Here is a 13,603-nt window from a genome sequence, read left to right as displayed (position 1 = left end):
TGGAATGTCAAATGCTTACCATCATTAGGTATTTCTTTTCTCTCTTTTATATGCCCATGCATGATTTGCTTAAATAAAATATGCAAAGAAAATGAAAAGCAAAAAGATCAAAATGCTTTAAATATGGCTGCAAGCGTGTATTTTAGGAGATGTGGGAGTTATAAGATGTATCTCGAAGGTGATAGTCCCCACCAAACAGTTATGATTGTGTGTGAGTTAAAGTGATTTTCTCATATCTCAAATCATCATAACATGTATACACTTATGCAATCTTGCGATGTTTTTCAAACACAACACGCAACATTCTTTGCTACTTTTGATACATGTGCAGGTATAATGTAATTTGACCATCACAAGATTTTACATGTGTTAATGTATGCTCACTAAATTGTCTTAACTTGTTTTTGAAATATAAAATTAGTTAGACTAGTTTAGTGTGTGTGTGTGTGTTTTTGGGATCATTGTGCTTAAAATTGTTGTTGAGAGATGATTTTGAGAATTCAAAATGTTGTTTGGATCTTTAGTTGAGTTGCATGCTTAATTGCATTCATATCTGTGTTTTTCCCTTCTTGAAAAATGATTTTTAAGCAATCTCCACACCTTCTCGATACCTCCTCGATACCTGGCTATTTGTCGAGCTCTTAAGGTCTTTTCTTATCGCAATCTCGACAGATCCTTGACAGCTAGTGGATTGAACGAGAAAGTTCCTGGATCCTCAATAGCTCCTTGACACCTGGTAGATCGATCGAGCCTCATCTCCTGTGTCTAATGTTTCTGTACCTCGACACTTTCTCGACACCTGTATTTGTCGACGGCAAAATCCTCGACACTTGTCTCGACACCTCTTGACACCTCTATCTGTCGAGAATTATTGAAACTCTATATATTGGGTTATCTCGATCCTGTTCTCTTTTTCTCGATCTCTCTCTATCTATCCGCTCCTATTCTCCTCCCAAACACTTTCTTCTCCCTCTAAACCTTCAGCCCACGTGATTTTCGGCCTTTCCTTGCTTCAAATCACTGGGTATGTGTTCTTTTTCTCTCATTCATCATGCATTTCATGCATTTAGACCTAGGTTTTGGGGTTTTTGAAATTTTTTGGGGTTTTTCAAAATTGATGAGTTATTGTTAAAATTTTGGGATGGGCTTTTGATTAAACTAGTCACTAACCCGTGCTATGCACGGGAACCTACCTATTTGTGTGGTAAACTAAAATCATTTTATAAAATTTTAAATTGATTAAGAAACTACATTATTGCATGAATTGCTCTTGTATAACTTCAATTTGTGTTACAATTTGATAAAGAAGTCATTGTTTGAACGTGCAATGACTTACAAAAAATATTAAAGAATAGTTCATGACTATAAACCTATAACTATTGAAAAGAATCAAAAGATTAAGAGCTTAAAAATTATAAAAATATATATGTGTGTGTGACTACACAACAGAGAAATATAAGAGAAAAATTTGTTACACTCAAAATAATAATTCAAAGTTATAATCATTGAAATTTTCCAAATAGTTTTAGATATTACAAAAATATAACTCAAAAAGTCAGATGTTAAAGCTTCCAAAAGGCCAAAAAATATTAAGGAATCATAAGATTTAAATCCTATAAATTATTGAAACAAAACTATATATATATATATATATATATATGATTTTATAATTGAGAAATATAAAAGAAAAATTGATTACCTTCAAAAGAATAATACATGGTATAGTTTTTGAAACTTGCTAAACATGTTCAAATATTGCAAAAACTAACACAAAAATTCAGATGTGAAAACTTCCAAAATGCCAAAAATATATGACTATTCAAAAGAGAAAAATAAGAAGAAAAAAGTACATGAACCTATAAAGTAATAAGTTTTAAATTTTAATGGGTCTAAACTTTAAACAATGAAAAAAAATCACATGTTAGGTTGTGTTCCTAGCAACCCTAAAAGAAAAAGTAAAGGGAAAAAAAAACCATGAAATACCATCAAGCAATAAGTTTTAATGGGTTTAAACTACAAACAATGAATAAAAATAATCATAAACAATCAAAGGTGTAGGGTTTGGTTACCAAGATCAGATGGTTGTAAAACACAACCTTTCAACATTGATTTAGGGTTATGCAGAAGGCAACATAAATGACAAAAATTTTTTTTTACGTTGTCTACTATGCCAACCATCTAAATATATTAATTCCAAAAAATATTAAATAAAATAATTCCTAGAATTATATGAGATAATTAAGAAGAACATCAAGCCCTTGCGTGGATGTTATTTGTGGACGACTGTCCATCACTGCAATTCATAGACTTTGTTGTTAATAAGACAATCGAGTTCAAAACTAAAAGCGATTAGGTGGCCTTTGTACTACAGGATTTGCTCTCATTGAAGAATCAACTTGCTTCCTACTATGGCTTCAATTTTATACGTGTGTTTTCTTTGTGAAAATTTGAGTGAGTATGAAGGGTTTTAACCTTGGCAGAAGTTTATATTTGTGAAAATTTTTGTTATAGAATTTTAGTTGAAATAGAATTTTCAAGCTTTTGAAACATATATCTAATATTTTTTTATTTAAACTAAAATATTGTAATACTTGATAAGATATAAAACCAAAAATAAAAAGAATATAAAATAAAAAGAAAAAGAAAAAGAAAAAGAAAAAGAAAATAGTGATGACGTGGAAAATTGTGGGAGATCCGAAGGCTTCGGTTTTATATATATATAGATGAGTTTAAAATCTCATGCATTGCATCACATTAGCATAATAACAATATTATCATGCATTTTAGATGTGTGCAATTGATTGTGTGCTAGTAGGATTCGATTGGGCTAAGCCCATGATGCAATTTCTTTTCCATATCACATGTTCATGCATTCCTCATGAATACGTACTCTCTTTTCAATATACTTGTTATATTTGAATTGCTTTGGGACTTTTTTGATTGTCTCTCTTTATTTCCCTCTCTTTTTGTTTATGTTAGTCTTGTCTATGACACCTAAGCGCAAGTCAGCTCTGTCCCAGAACCCTTTGCGTTCTAGGGCATCATCTTCTTCTGATCCTTCTCCTTCTCATATTCAGTTCCGTGATGAGGATGCCCGAAAGGACTTCTCAGAGAACTTTTCTCGACGAGATGTTCATTCGGAACATTGAGTCATTTTGGCAGACTTCGCCAACACTGACCTTCCCACTGTCATTCACAGTCGGGGATGAGAGTCACTGTGTAATGTCCCGGTCACTTGTTCGACCGTGCTGATCTAGGAGTTTTACTCCAACATACATGGTTTCGATTTTTTATTACCTCTCTTTTCTACTTGCTTTCGAGGTACGCGCATTGTAGTCACACCGCAGCTTGTTGCGGATGTGCTTCATGTTCCGAGGGTAGAGCATCCTGACTACCTTGGTTGTGAAAGTTTGCGGACTGTGTTCAAAGACGAGATGATTTCTGCTTTCTGTGAGCGTCTCGCAGATTAGGGGTGATCGTCAGTTCACACCATGTTGGCCTTTTGCTAAAAGTCCTAGATTCATAAACATGGTTATGACTTTTGTTTTGCACCCACTATCTCACTATAACTCCATCACAGAGCCTCAAGCTCAATTTTTGCTTTCTTTATTAGAGCACCTCACTATAGATTTTCCTTCACATTTCATTTTTTCTATCTTAGATGTGTATAGGGATACGGCTACCCGTGATAAGCTCATTTTCCCTTCGGCTATCACGCGGATTCTATGCCATTTTCCTATTCCTTTTCCCTCTTCCGACCATTTTCTTGTCATGTGTGCCATAGACTATGCTACCATTAAATGTAGCGAGGCGCAGTTTCGGTCTCGGCAGTCGGATTCAGCAGCTCCTCCCTCCTGTTATACTTCATCTCATTTTGCTCCATCCACATCTGCTCCCTCTTTTTCTTTGGGCGATGTGACTCTAGGAGACATCATGGTGCAGCTGCAGCGCATGGATGCTCGCCTTGATACACTATCTACGAAGTTATATCAAGTGAATGTTCGTGTCGGTCGTATTGCACGGCGACAGGTGACCATGGGTGGTTTTGCTCCTAAGGCTTCTGCTCCACCACCTCCTCCTGTGGCTTCTGAGTCTGAGGATGATGATGATGATGATGATGATGGTGATGATGATGATGCTTCAGATGATGATGATGGAGATGTTAGTTCTACCGATGAGATATCTACTTGATACTCTTACCCTTTGTCACTCGTGACAAAAAGGGAGAGTAGTTTTGTATATGAGAGTAGTCATTCTTAGTGGAAGAGTTAGTATAGGACATTTTGTTAAGGGGAGTGATGATATCTGAGGGATGTAGCAAGGATTACGTATATCTTTTTCTTTTCTCTATTTTAGATACATTCATTCTTGTACATGGGTCTTGTGACCATTTTTCACATACATTGTACTTATCTTCTTTATATATATACAAGTGTATGTTTTTTTCACCTATCCTTACATGTATTGTTTCTTTTCTCTCTTTATGCACATGCTTCTTATTACGTGTATACAATCTATTATTTTTGTTTCACCCAAAGATGCTTTGATGAGTTTTATTTAAAGTGTTTCAGAAATACAGGTTGTCAAGGTCTACTTGCCATAAACTCTCTTCTTGTAAATTTTTTAAGAGTTTGTTTTAGAATAGATTTTATTGTATTTAACAAGTGAATATGAGTTGAGTGATTTATGACTTCTCTCATATCTCATTTGTTTGTTGTAGTTTTATCACGGATTGCCAAAGGGGGAGATTATTAGAACATATGTGATTCACTTGTTAGGAATATATGTTACTATTTTATGTAATTGGCTTATCCTTTGACAAAACGCACTTTACTTGTATGTGGGTAGATTTAGGATATGCTTAATACTTCAAGAAACTGTATTTCAAGATCAAGTGTTGAAGACATGCAAGTCTGTCTAAGATTCAAGTTGACAAATTGTTGTTCATTAAAGCTCGAAAGCTATCTCGACAGCTAGCTATCCATCGAGCTTATGAAGCTGTTCTAGCCCCGAGACTTGACAACTGCTCGACAGCACCTCGATAGACAGCTATCTGTCAATCTTTATGAAAAACAGAATTTCAGTTCTGTTTTGACTCTAATCCGTGATTATGTATTTGGGCCTTCTTTTCTTCTAACCCTAGACATATAAAATGATTATTTTAAGGGCTGTCAAAGTGTACATAAGTTGCACAAGTGTTGAGCAAAATTTGTTCAAGTAATTTGTAACCAGAGACAAAGTTTTGCCCTATTTCATCATTCTTGTGAAGAAATTACTGTGTATGTGCACTGTAGGGTTTTATGACCAAGCATTTTCTTGATCTTCATCATTGGGATGAATTAAAGAACTTTGCAGCCAACAACCTTCTTTAGTTGGTAATTGAAGTCGGGTACTGGGATTCGCGCATTGGTTAGTCACGTACTTGGGAGCCGTGCATTGAAAAAAGAAATTGTCACTATAGAACAAGTCCAATTGGGTATTGGGGTAAGGATTCAAATGTAGGTTGGTATAAGGTACTGAGATTCCTTTACTTGTAACCGCTTGTTTTGATAATAGTGGAATTTCGAGAGTGGTGACCTGAAAATCACCCAGTGAAGTTTTTGCCGTTAGGTTTTCCCCATTCATAAACAAATTACCGTGTTGTTTTTTTTCCGCTGCATAATTAGTTATTGGTGATTTGTTTGTGCTATCACGCGCTTTGCATGTTAATTTGATTAATTAATAAATTTGGCTAATTAATCAATTAATTTATCACAAGGGGTCAATTCTTTTTTGGACTATCATATATAACTGATTATCTAATTGGGCTAACCTTTTAGGCCATTCCAATTGGGTTTTAGTATGTGGCCTGGAATGAAACCAAAAGGGAACAAATAAGACTCTAGCTCTAATGGATCTTGGGCTTTTCTGTCAACTCTTGATAAGTCCAAAGTTACTATTAATTATATTCAATACCATTATAAGAATATAATTGCACTCTAGGCCTTATTAATAAATTATATCCCAAGACTTTATTATACATGCAACCCCTTCATTAAAATATTCGTAATAATACAAAGTCATGAATGTTGACTACCTCTTTGAAGATTACTACATCTTAATCCTTGAGTACTCAGTTTAATCCTTTATGTTATTCATCATATATTTATGAAATCCAATTTCATAAATATATACTTTAGTAACTCTTTACTAAAGTGGTTGGGCCCAACACTCTAAATAACCAAACTCATTAAACTTATTTCAAGGGAATATTTTATATCTCCGTTAAGAGATTATGAATTCCATCTTGAGAATATATATTCCATCAACAGTAAATGCGGCTGCCTAACATACTGAGGTTTTAATCGTGTCTTATAGATCTCACTTCTGATATATCAAAGCAACTCACACCTCATGATCATGTCCATTATTCTCTCAGGATTTAGAGTTGATGTAAATAGAAGTTATGAGATTTATTATTCATTTGACAGTCATTAGGAGAATAATAAATCTCACAACGGTCCAGTTCAATATGTCTTAACTCTTAAAACATATCAACATATCAATTAGAAGTCTCCACTTCCATGATCAAGACAAATCATCTTAGTTGATATGTTATAGTCTTCGCAGATGAAATGCCCAATTTCATCATTGACTACAAACTAAAATTCTGAGTTTACAAAAAACTTGTAATTTATATCTTCTGTGACTAAATAACATAAATCACATACTGTGCATCTCATGGACTAAGATAATGTCCCATTAGTTCATTTGTAAATAGTCTCATATAATTAAACAATTTAATTATTTGTGACATGCCAATAAATTGGATTTTAGGGCATAAACCCCAACAATGCAACCATCGATGTGGCTACTTGTGTGTCTGTGGTGAGTCCTTTTTTTTTTTTTTTTTTTAATTTTATTTTATTTGGGCTATGTCAAGCCTATAAAGTTGTGATTTACAACTATGTTTTATGTTGCCTTTATTCCATAACAAAAAGTTTTGTAATTGCAATAAATTATTTCCTTGTATTTTGTGGGATTTTATTGTATTGGGTTTAGCATTAAGTTGGTGAAGAATCAAGTATGCAATGAAGATTAGTGTAGTTTCAAGACTATCTCGAGAGTAAAGGTACCCGTGAAAAGGCCACTGTGAAGCATATGATTGGAAGCTAAAGAGTCATGTTAGCTTGTCATTTCGCAAGTACTTCGCAAGAAAGGCCATCACTCAAGGTACCCTCTAAACTCTTTGTTTGGCAAAAATAAAGTGTGATTTTCCTACCCTTCACTTATACTATATATACTCTCATTACCCACAAAAGTAAAAAAGAGGCTATTCAAAAGAAAACCCTAGAGAGGTTTCTACAACACACCCACCTTTTAAAGAGAGAGCTACTCATCTTCAATAAAGAATTCATTTGTAGTCTTTTCTCCTTCTCCTCTCCCATTGTTATACCTTGAGAGGAGATTTGTACCCAAACACAACCCACACCTATTCAAAGTGTAGAGAGTGTTTTGGAGCTTAAGAAGCATTTGGGATTTGCCAAAAGAAGCCGTTGAGGCTTGACGGATGCAATCGGGCAATGTTACGAGATTTGGATAACTAATGAAGACAAGACTCCAAGAAGTCCATTGGTAATTGGAGTTTAGAAGGCTCAAGTACATTGGGTAGATTAGGCTTGGAGGGTCTTTTTGATATTCGTATACTCCAACTTATTCACTAGTAGATCGATTTCAACTTGGAGGGTCCCAGAGAGGTTTTTCGTCGAGTTCTTCAATTTCCTCTTCAATAATACATCTTGGTTTTATCTTGTATTTGCATCTCTCTTTCCTTACTCTTTAAGCTTTACTTTTATTTTTCATTGTATATGCTTATGCCTTAGAGAGTAGTTCTGGTTTATTGCGCTTCATTTACTCTTGTTCTGCACTTAGATAAGTTAGAGTAAAAGGGATTATATCTAAGGAAGAAGAGGATTTCCCGCAAAGAAGCTTGCTTCCTTCCTATGAAAGGCATCCAAACCATTGAGGGTTGTCGTCAAGATCAAGCCTACCAGGTTACCTCTCTTTAACTGATAGACCACCATGCACATCCAGAGGTCCACACAATATGACCTTTGGACCAAGAAGTACCTTGCAGGGGCACATAAGCAAAAGGCATGAAGAAAGTATGAATGTGGCCTCTCACCCACGAGAAGGGTCGAGCCAGAAAAATGTGCAAAAACCAAGCTAAGGTTGAGTTTGCCAAAAATGCACCACCTATTTGCCGTAGCAAAAAGGATGCCCAACACAACTTGCAGCAAGGATGGGAGATCCCCACCCATGCTATGGAAGATGAGATTGTCATTCTCCGGTTCACCTATGATGGCACCAAATTCTTCGATAGCAAGGCATAGCTCTACTCAATTAAAGTAGAAAACATACTGAGTAGGGACCCAATAGTTGACAGCAGCATGAAGAAGAGGCTCATCCACCCTTATTTGATGGTATGGAAAGACACAAGAAAGACCATAGGGGGCGATGAAGTCCTTGAAATTAGGACCTAATCCAAGTCAAGACATTAAGTGGGGAGTTTTTTACCATCGGGGGACCTTGGAAAAGTGCTTTCTGAGTTGAAAATACATTGGTGAGGGTTTTGGGACATAAATGGCTACTTTTACATATAATTAGGGCGGTTAGGGTTTCCTCTAATTCGCAGTCCACGTACGCAAGGTCAACCTGCATATGCGAAGTCAAAGCTAAGTACACATGCCCATCCCCACGTACGCACAACGCTTGGTAGAAACTCATTCTTCCCTATTTTAAGCATGGTTTTTCCACTCCAAGGCATCCATAGGGTTCCTACAACCTAAAGAATCATTCAAAGTACAAGATTTCAAGCATAAAAAAAGCAACATTGTGTGGAAACATACTTAATCATATATCTTGTAAATTAAGTACTAGTCCCGATTGAAAGCATAAATGTAAAAAGATGATCTTAAGTATAACCTTTTGTCTTAAAATGAATCCAAATTTTTGCTAAAGTAAATAAATAAAATAAAAAAAGTGTCTTGATTGTAAGTAATCAATGGTGTCATCGCTTCCTTGGTTGATAGCTAGGGGTCGCCTCCGAATCCTCCTCCTCACCACCATCATCATCATCATCACCACCACCTGGGTGAGCTACCCCTCTAGGACCGAACAAGCTCCTTGAATACTTGGTCACCTCCATCTTGAGATTCTCAGCCAATCATACCAACTCCTCATGCTCTTGAATGGTCGGCTATAGTTCAAAGAAAGAAGGGTTAGTGACCCAAAAAAGAGGTAGTGAGAAGAAAAAAAGAACAAAGGGAAAGAAGAACTCACTGCCCAGGTATTTAGAGGAAAATGGTATCCCATAACATTGGTATTACGGGCCATGGCACGCTCCCAAGCAAAGCTATCAGGACCGTAAGCATAAACCATCCAGGGGAGATGTAGAGGGTCAATGGGCTCACCGGCAACAAGCTCCTTCTACTATAGTTTTCCACCATTAGAAGCCATGACAGATATGGTAAAGGAAAAAGAAAAGAAGAAGAAGAGATTGAGCATATATCTAAGCAGTAAGGGAAGGCATGAGGCAGGTAATGTTGAATTCCTCATAATCCTATCCATCTATGAGCCGCTCGACATAGGGAATTCCATTCCCCCACGAGTTGTACTCGGCATCGGTCACAGAGTGTAGGGTAAGCATGAACTCCGGATGGTCCATCGAAATCTGTGGTTCATCTCTACCCACCAATTAACACCGCATCCTCTCCGCCAAGTAGAGTGCCCTCAAACCCATTCCTTCCAAGGGCCGGGTAATCTCCGAAGCAATGATGGCAGCGACTTCCAGATCAAGAGAAGCCAGAAGGGGCTAGCCGGCCCCTGGGATCTAGTTGGCCTACAATGATACAAGGTTAGAAGAAGAGTATCTTAGGGGAAATGCATGAAGAAGCATGAAATCTAGAACTCTTAAACTTACCTCATCTGAAGTTAACCCAATAAGGTGGGCCCTTAATTGAGAGAAATCCTTCAAATTTAGATTGGCGTCGGGAGTTATGAGGCCGTACCTAATAATCCACCATTGTAAAAAGAAGCATAAGCCACAGGTTAGATGCAAGATAATAGTTTGCAAGATGACAATTTGCAAAACTACAAGCTACAAATGGAAATACAAGAATTGGAGAGAAAACTAACCTCAAGGAGCTTCCAAGGCCCCACAAGTTGCCGCAAGGTGCCCCGGCTAAGAATGTCGAGGGTAGAGTAAAGATAGGCAAGACATGCTTGCCCCTAGTTGGCCCTCTGTGCCTCTACAAAATCTTGAAAGAGGGTCAGCCACCTTAAGGACACCGTTTGCCCACCATTACTGAAGAAATAAGCTCCTAACAAGTGAAAGAGGAAAGCCCTAGCCATCCGAACACGCTCCTTCGTAGTCCTTTATGGGAGAAGCCTATAATTCGACACCAAGTCGAAGTAGCAGATGGTCTCAATGGAGTACTTCCTCCCTAACATGTCAAGACCCAGTTGGATGCCCAACACGTTGTCCAAACTAATGATGGCCCCTCTGAAGCTAGGCCGGTCATGTGGTAGAAGTCATAAGTAGTCACCATCATCTCCCACTTAACAACGTGGAAGGTATGAGTAGTATCCCATCACTACTTGATGATACATTGTACCAAGGTGGCACTTGTGGACCTTTTCAACAGAAGGCCAAGGTTAAGCTTAAAGCCCGCTTCATAAATGTAAGCCCTCGTTTCGAGAACGAGGAGGTTATACCCCTTCACCACCTTGTTGGTACTTCCTCTACTAGCAGTAGGGGATGAAAACTGTAAAAGAAAAAGATAATATGAAATTATTGATTCAGGCAAAAACGATGAAAAATGATGTTGTCACTGTAAGAGTGAAGATAAAAGGAAGGATGCAGTGATGTTCGAATGCAAAAATGACAAAACGGGATGTTAGGATTGCATATAGAAGTGAAACAGTTGAAAGGGAAGTGAAAATGAGCAGGGTAGGGCCTCTGCTAAGCATCTCACGTATGCAAGTCAAGGCCCATGCACGCAGACAAGACCCCAAATATGCAAGCCTATCCTCACATATGGAAAGCCTTAAGAACAGACCTGTGTACGCATAAGTCCAAGCTATGTACATAGGCTCGAGCCCACGCACACAGAAGCATAGACAAGAAAGTTTCTTCGACATTTTCAAGCATGTATCATCCAAAATCAATCCTAAACATGTTCCTACCACTCCTAATGTGTCAGGTTTTCATCTAAACCCATCTCACAACAAAACCCAAGCATTTACATGGCTAAAAGCACATCAAAACATAAGATGAAAGAGAAACTTGAAAATGAGAAAAGTTTGAAAACCTTATAGATTTAGCCATGGGGATGTGATCCTCTGGTCGGTATGTCAATGTAAGAGGCTCCAGCAATCTCAGCAGGTAAGGAGAAAGGCATTAGAGGAAAGGATGTAGGAAGTCTACTTGGCCTTGGGTGCCATTAGAGGAGATGAAGAGAGTCTAGAGAGAAAATGAGAGAATGAGGGAGTTTTAGGAGAATGAGAGAATCGAAGGGTGTGAAGAAAAGAGAGAAGATAAAGGTTTTTATAGAAAAAAGAAGAAATTAAAGAGTTATGAATAGTAAATAATAATAATAATAATCTCAAAATTGTCCCAATTAGGCACAAAGCCAACAAGCACCCCCTAGTGAGAAGTTAAGGAAGTAGAAGACTCGTCCCCCAAATAAAGCCTGTACATCCTGAAACCATTTTCAACAGATCACATAAGCATATCAAGAACACTATCCCCAGTAAGGAAGCAGAAGATTCTTCCCTAATGGATCAAGCATGTCTAGAATAGCATCCCTATGGAGGAGGTAGAAGATTCTTACTTGATGGATCAAAGCATATTTAAACAATCCCCAGTGAGGAAGTAGAAGATTCTTCCCTAATGTATCAAATACACCTAAAGTATCCCCAGTGAGGAAGCAAAAGACTCTTCCTTAAAGTCCTCAGCATACCATTTCCCTAATGTATCAAAGACACCTAAAGTATCCCCAGTGAGGAAGCAAAAGATTCTTCCTCAAAGTCCTCAACATACCATGAAGGAAGTAGAAGATTCTTCCCCAGTGGGTCACACATCTACAAAAGTTACACCACTTCTCAACAAGTCCTTTTCTACTACACCTTAGTGAGTTTCGCATCCCCAAGTAAGTCATGGAAGAGGCAGAAGATTCCTCCCCATGCATACCTACTCCTCAGCAAGTTTTCCACCACCCCCAATGGATCCAATGATCAACACTGCCCATGCATATATCCTTCGGGAATTGAAAATGTAGGCACAGTAGAAAAAGGTAGAGATAGAGAAAGAGACCAAGGTCAACCTAAGGCAAGAGCCTCACCAAAGAAGGTAAAGAAAGAAATGAATAAGACAAGAGGAATGAGTCACCTGAAGAAGCTTGAGGCAGGAGGCTCAGATGGACATCACAGAGATTGTATCCTTTTGTTGTTTTTTGGGTTAGCATATAAAATCACCCTTATTGTTTTCTTTTTCTTTTTAAGTGACTCTAGGATAGTGAGTTACTCGCCATTTGCTTGCAAGTGGTAAAACAGGTTTTGGAATAGTGTGCCTGTCGTTGCTCATTTCTCAAGCAACAAATGTGGCACTTCAGACATGCAAATCCCATGCAACTCTCTGGAGTTTCACCCCGCCCCATGTATGCTTGATGTGTATCATATGTGTGGGTTGGGCTCGAGCCATATGTTGAAACAAAATGTTTTGTCTCTTATTCTTTTGATTCTGTTAGCAAAGCTCACGAATCAAAAAAGGGGCATCTGTAGACACTGCATTTTATACCCCCTACGACTCGGGCTCCCATTCCCCAATGATGCCCAAAGACTAAGGCCCAAGGCCAGTTTAGAGCCCAATCAGATATCAAATAGACTTGAGGAGTGTTAAAATGGAAAATATAACTTTTTGAATACACACAAATTTATTTTTGGAAATAAATGACCAAAGAGTTCTTTGGCCCATGTAAGTGGGTAGCAGCCTGTGTACGTGGACCAAAGCATGCGTACACAAGCATAGTCTCACATACGCAGCCAGGGTTTCAAAGATATAAAAAATGCAAGTTTTCTGCAATAATGGCTAAGATTTGGAATGAATCCCACATTGTCTGGGAGTTGTTTCAAACCCCATTTTTTCCACTATATGAAGCCTTACATGATACATTTTCAAGATGGAGAAAATCTTAAGGGAAAACCTAAGATTCATGAGAAAATAGTGAATCAAAAGAGTGTTTTTCACAAAACACCCTCAAGTCATTTTTTATCTGATTCGGACCTTTTCTTCTCCAATTCTTTGAGTTTAAAGTTTTCTAATCACGTGTTTATTGACTATGATAGATTTAACTAAGGGGAATGGTAAAAAATAAAGCCTAGGAGCTTTTCGCTTTCAGGTATTCATTCTAGCTTTCTTTTCTTTTTTGTATTTCTTTTGTCACTTTAATCTATTTTTCTTGTTTAGTTATGTTTATATATGCCTGTTCAGCTTAGCTTTATGTTTGTTTGACGTTTATAAGCATGCTAGGGAATTAGAATTAGGGTTTTTGTTTCTGCTCTG

This window comes from Quercus lobata, chromosome 5 (genome assembly GCF_001633185.2).
Source record: "Quercus lobata isolate SW786 chromosome 5, ValleyOak3.0 Primary Assembly, whole genome shotgun sequence".
In the NCBI taxonomy this organism is placed as follows: Eukaryota; Viridiplantae; Streptophyta; class Magnoliopsida; order Fagales; family Fagaceae; genus Quercus; species Quercus lobata.
The sequence above is the reverse complement of the archived record's forward strand: the minus strand, read 5'-3'. Positions refer to the sequence as shown.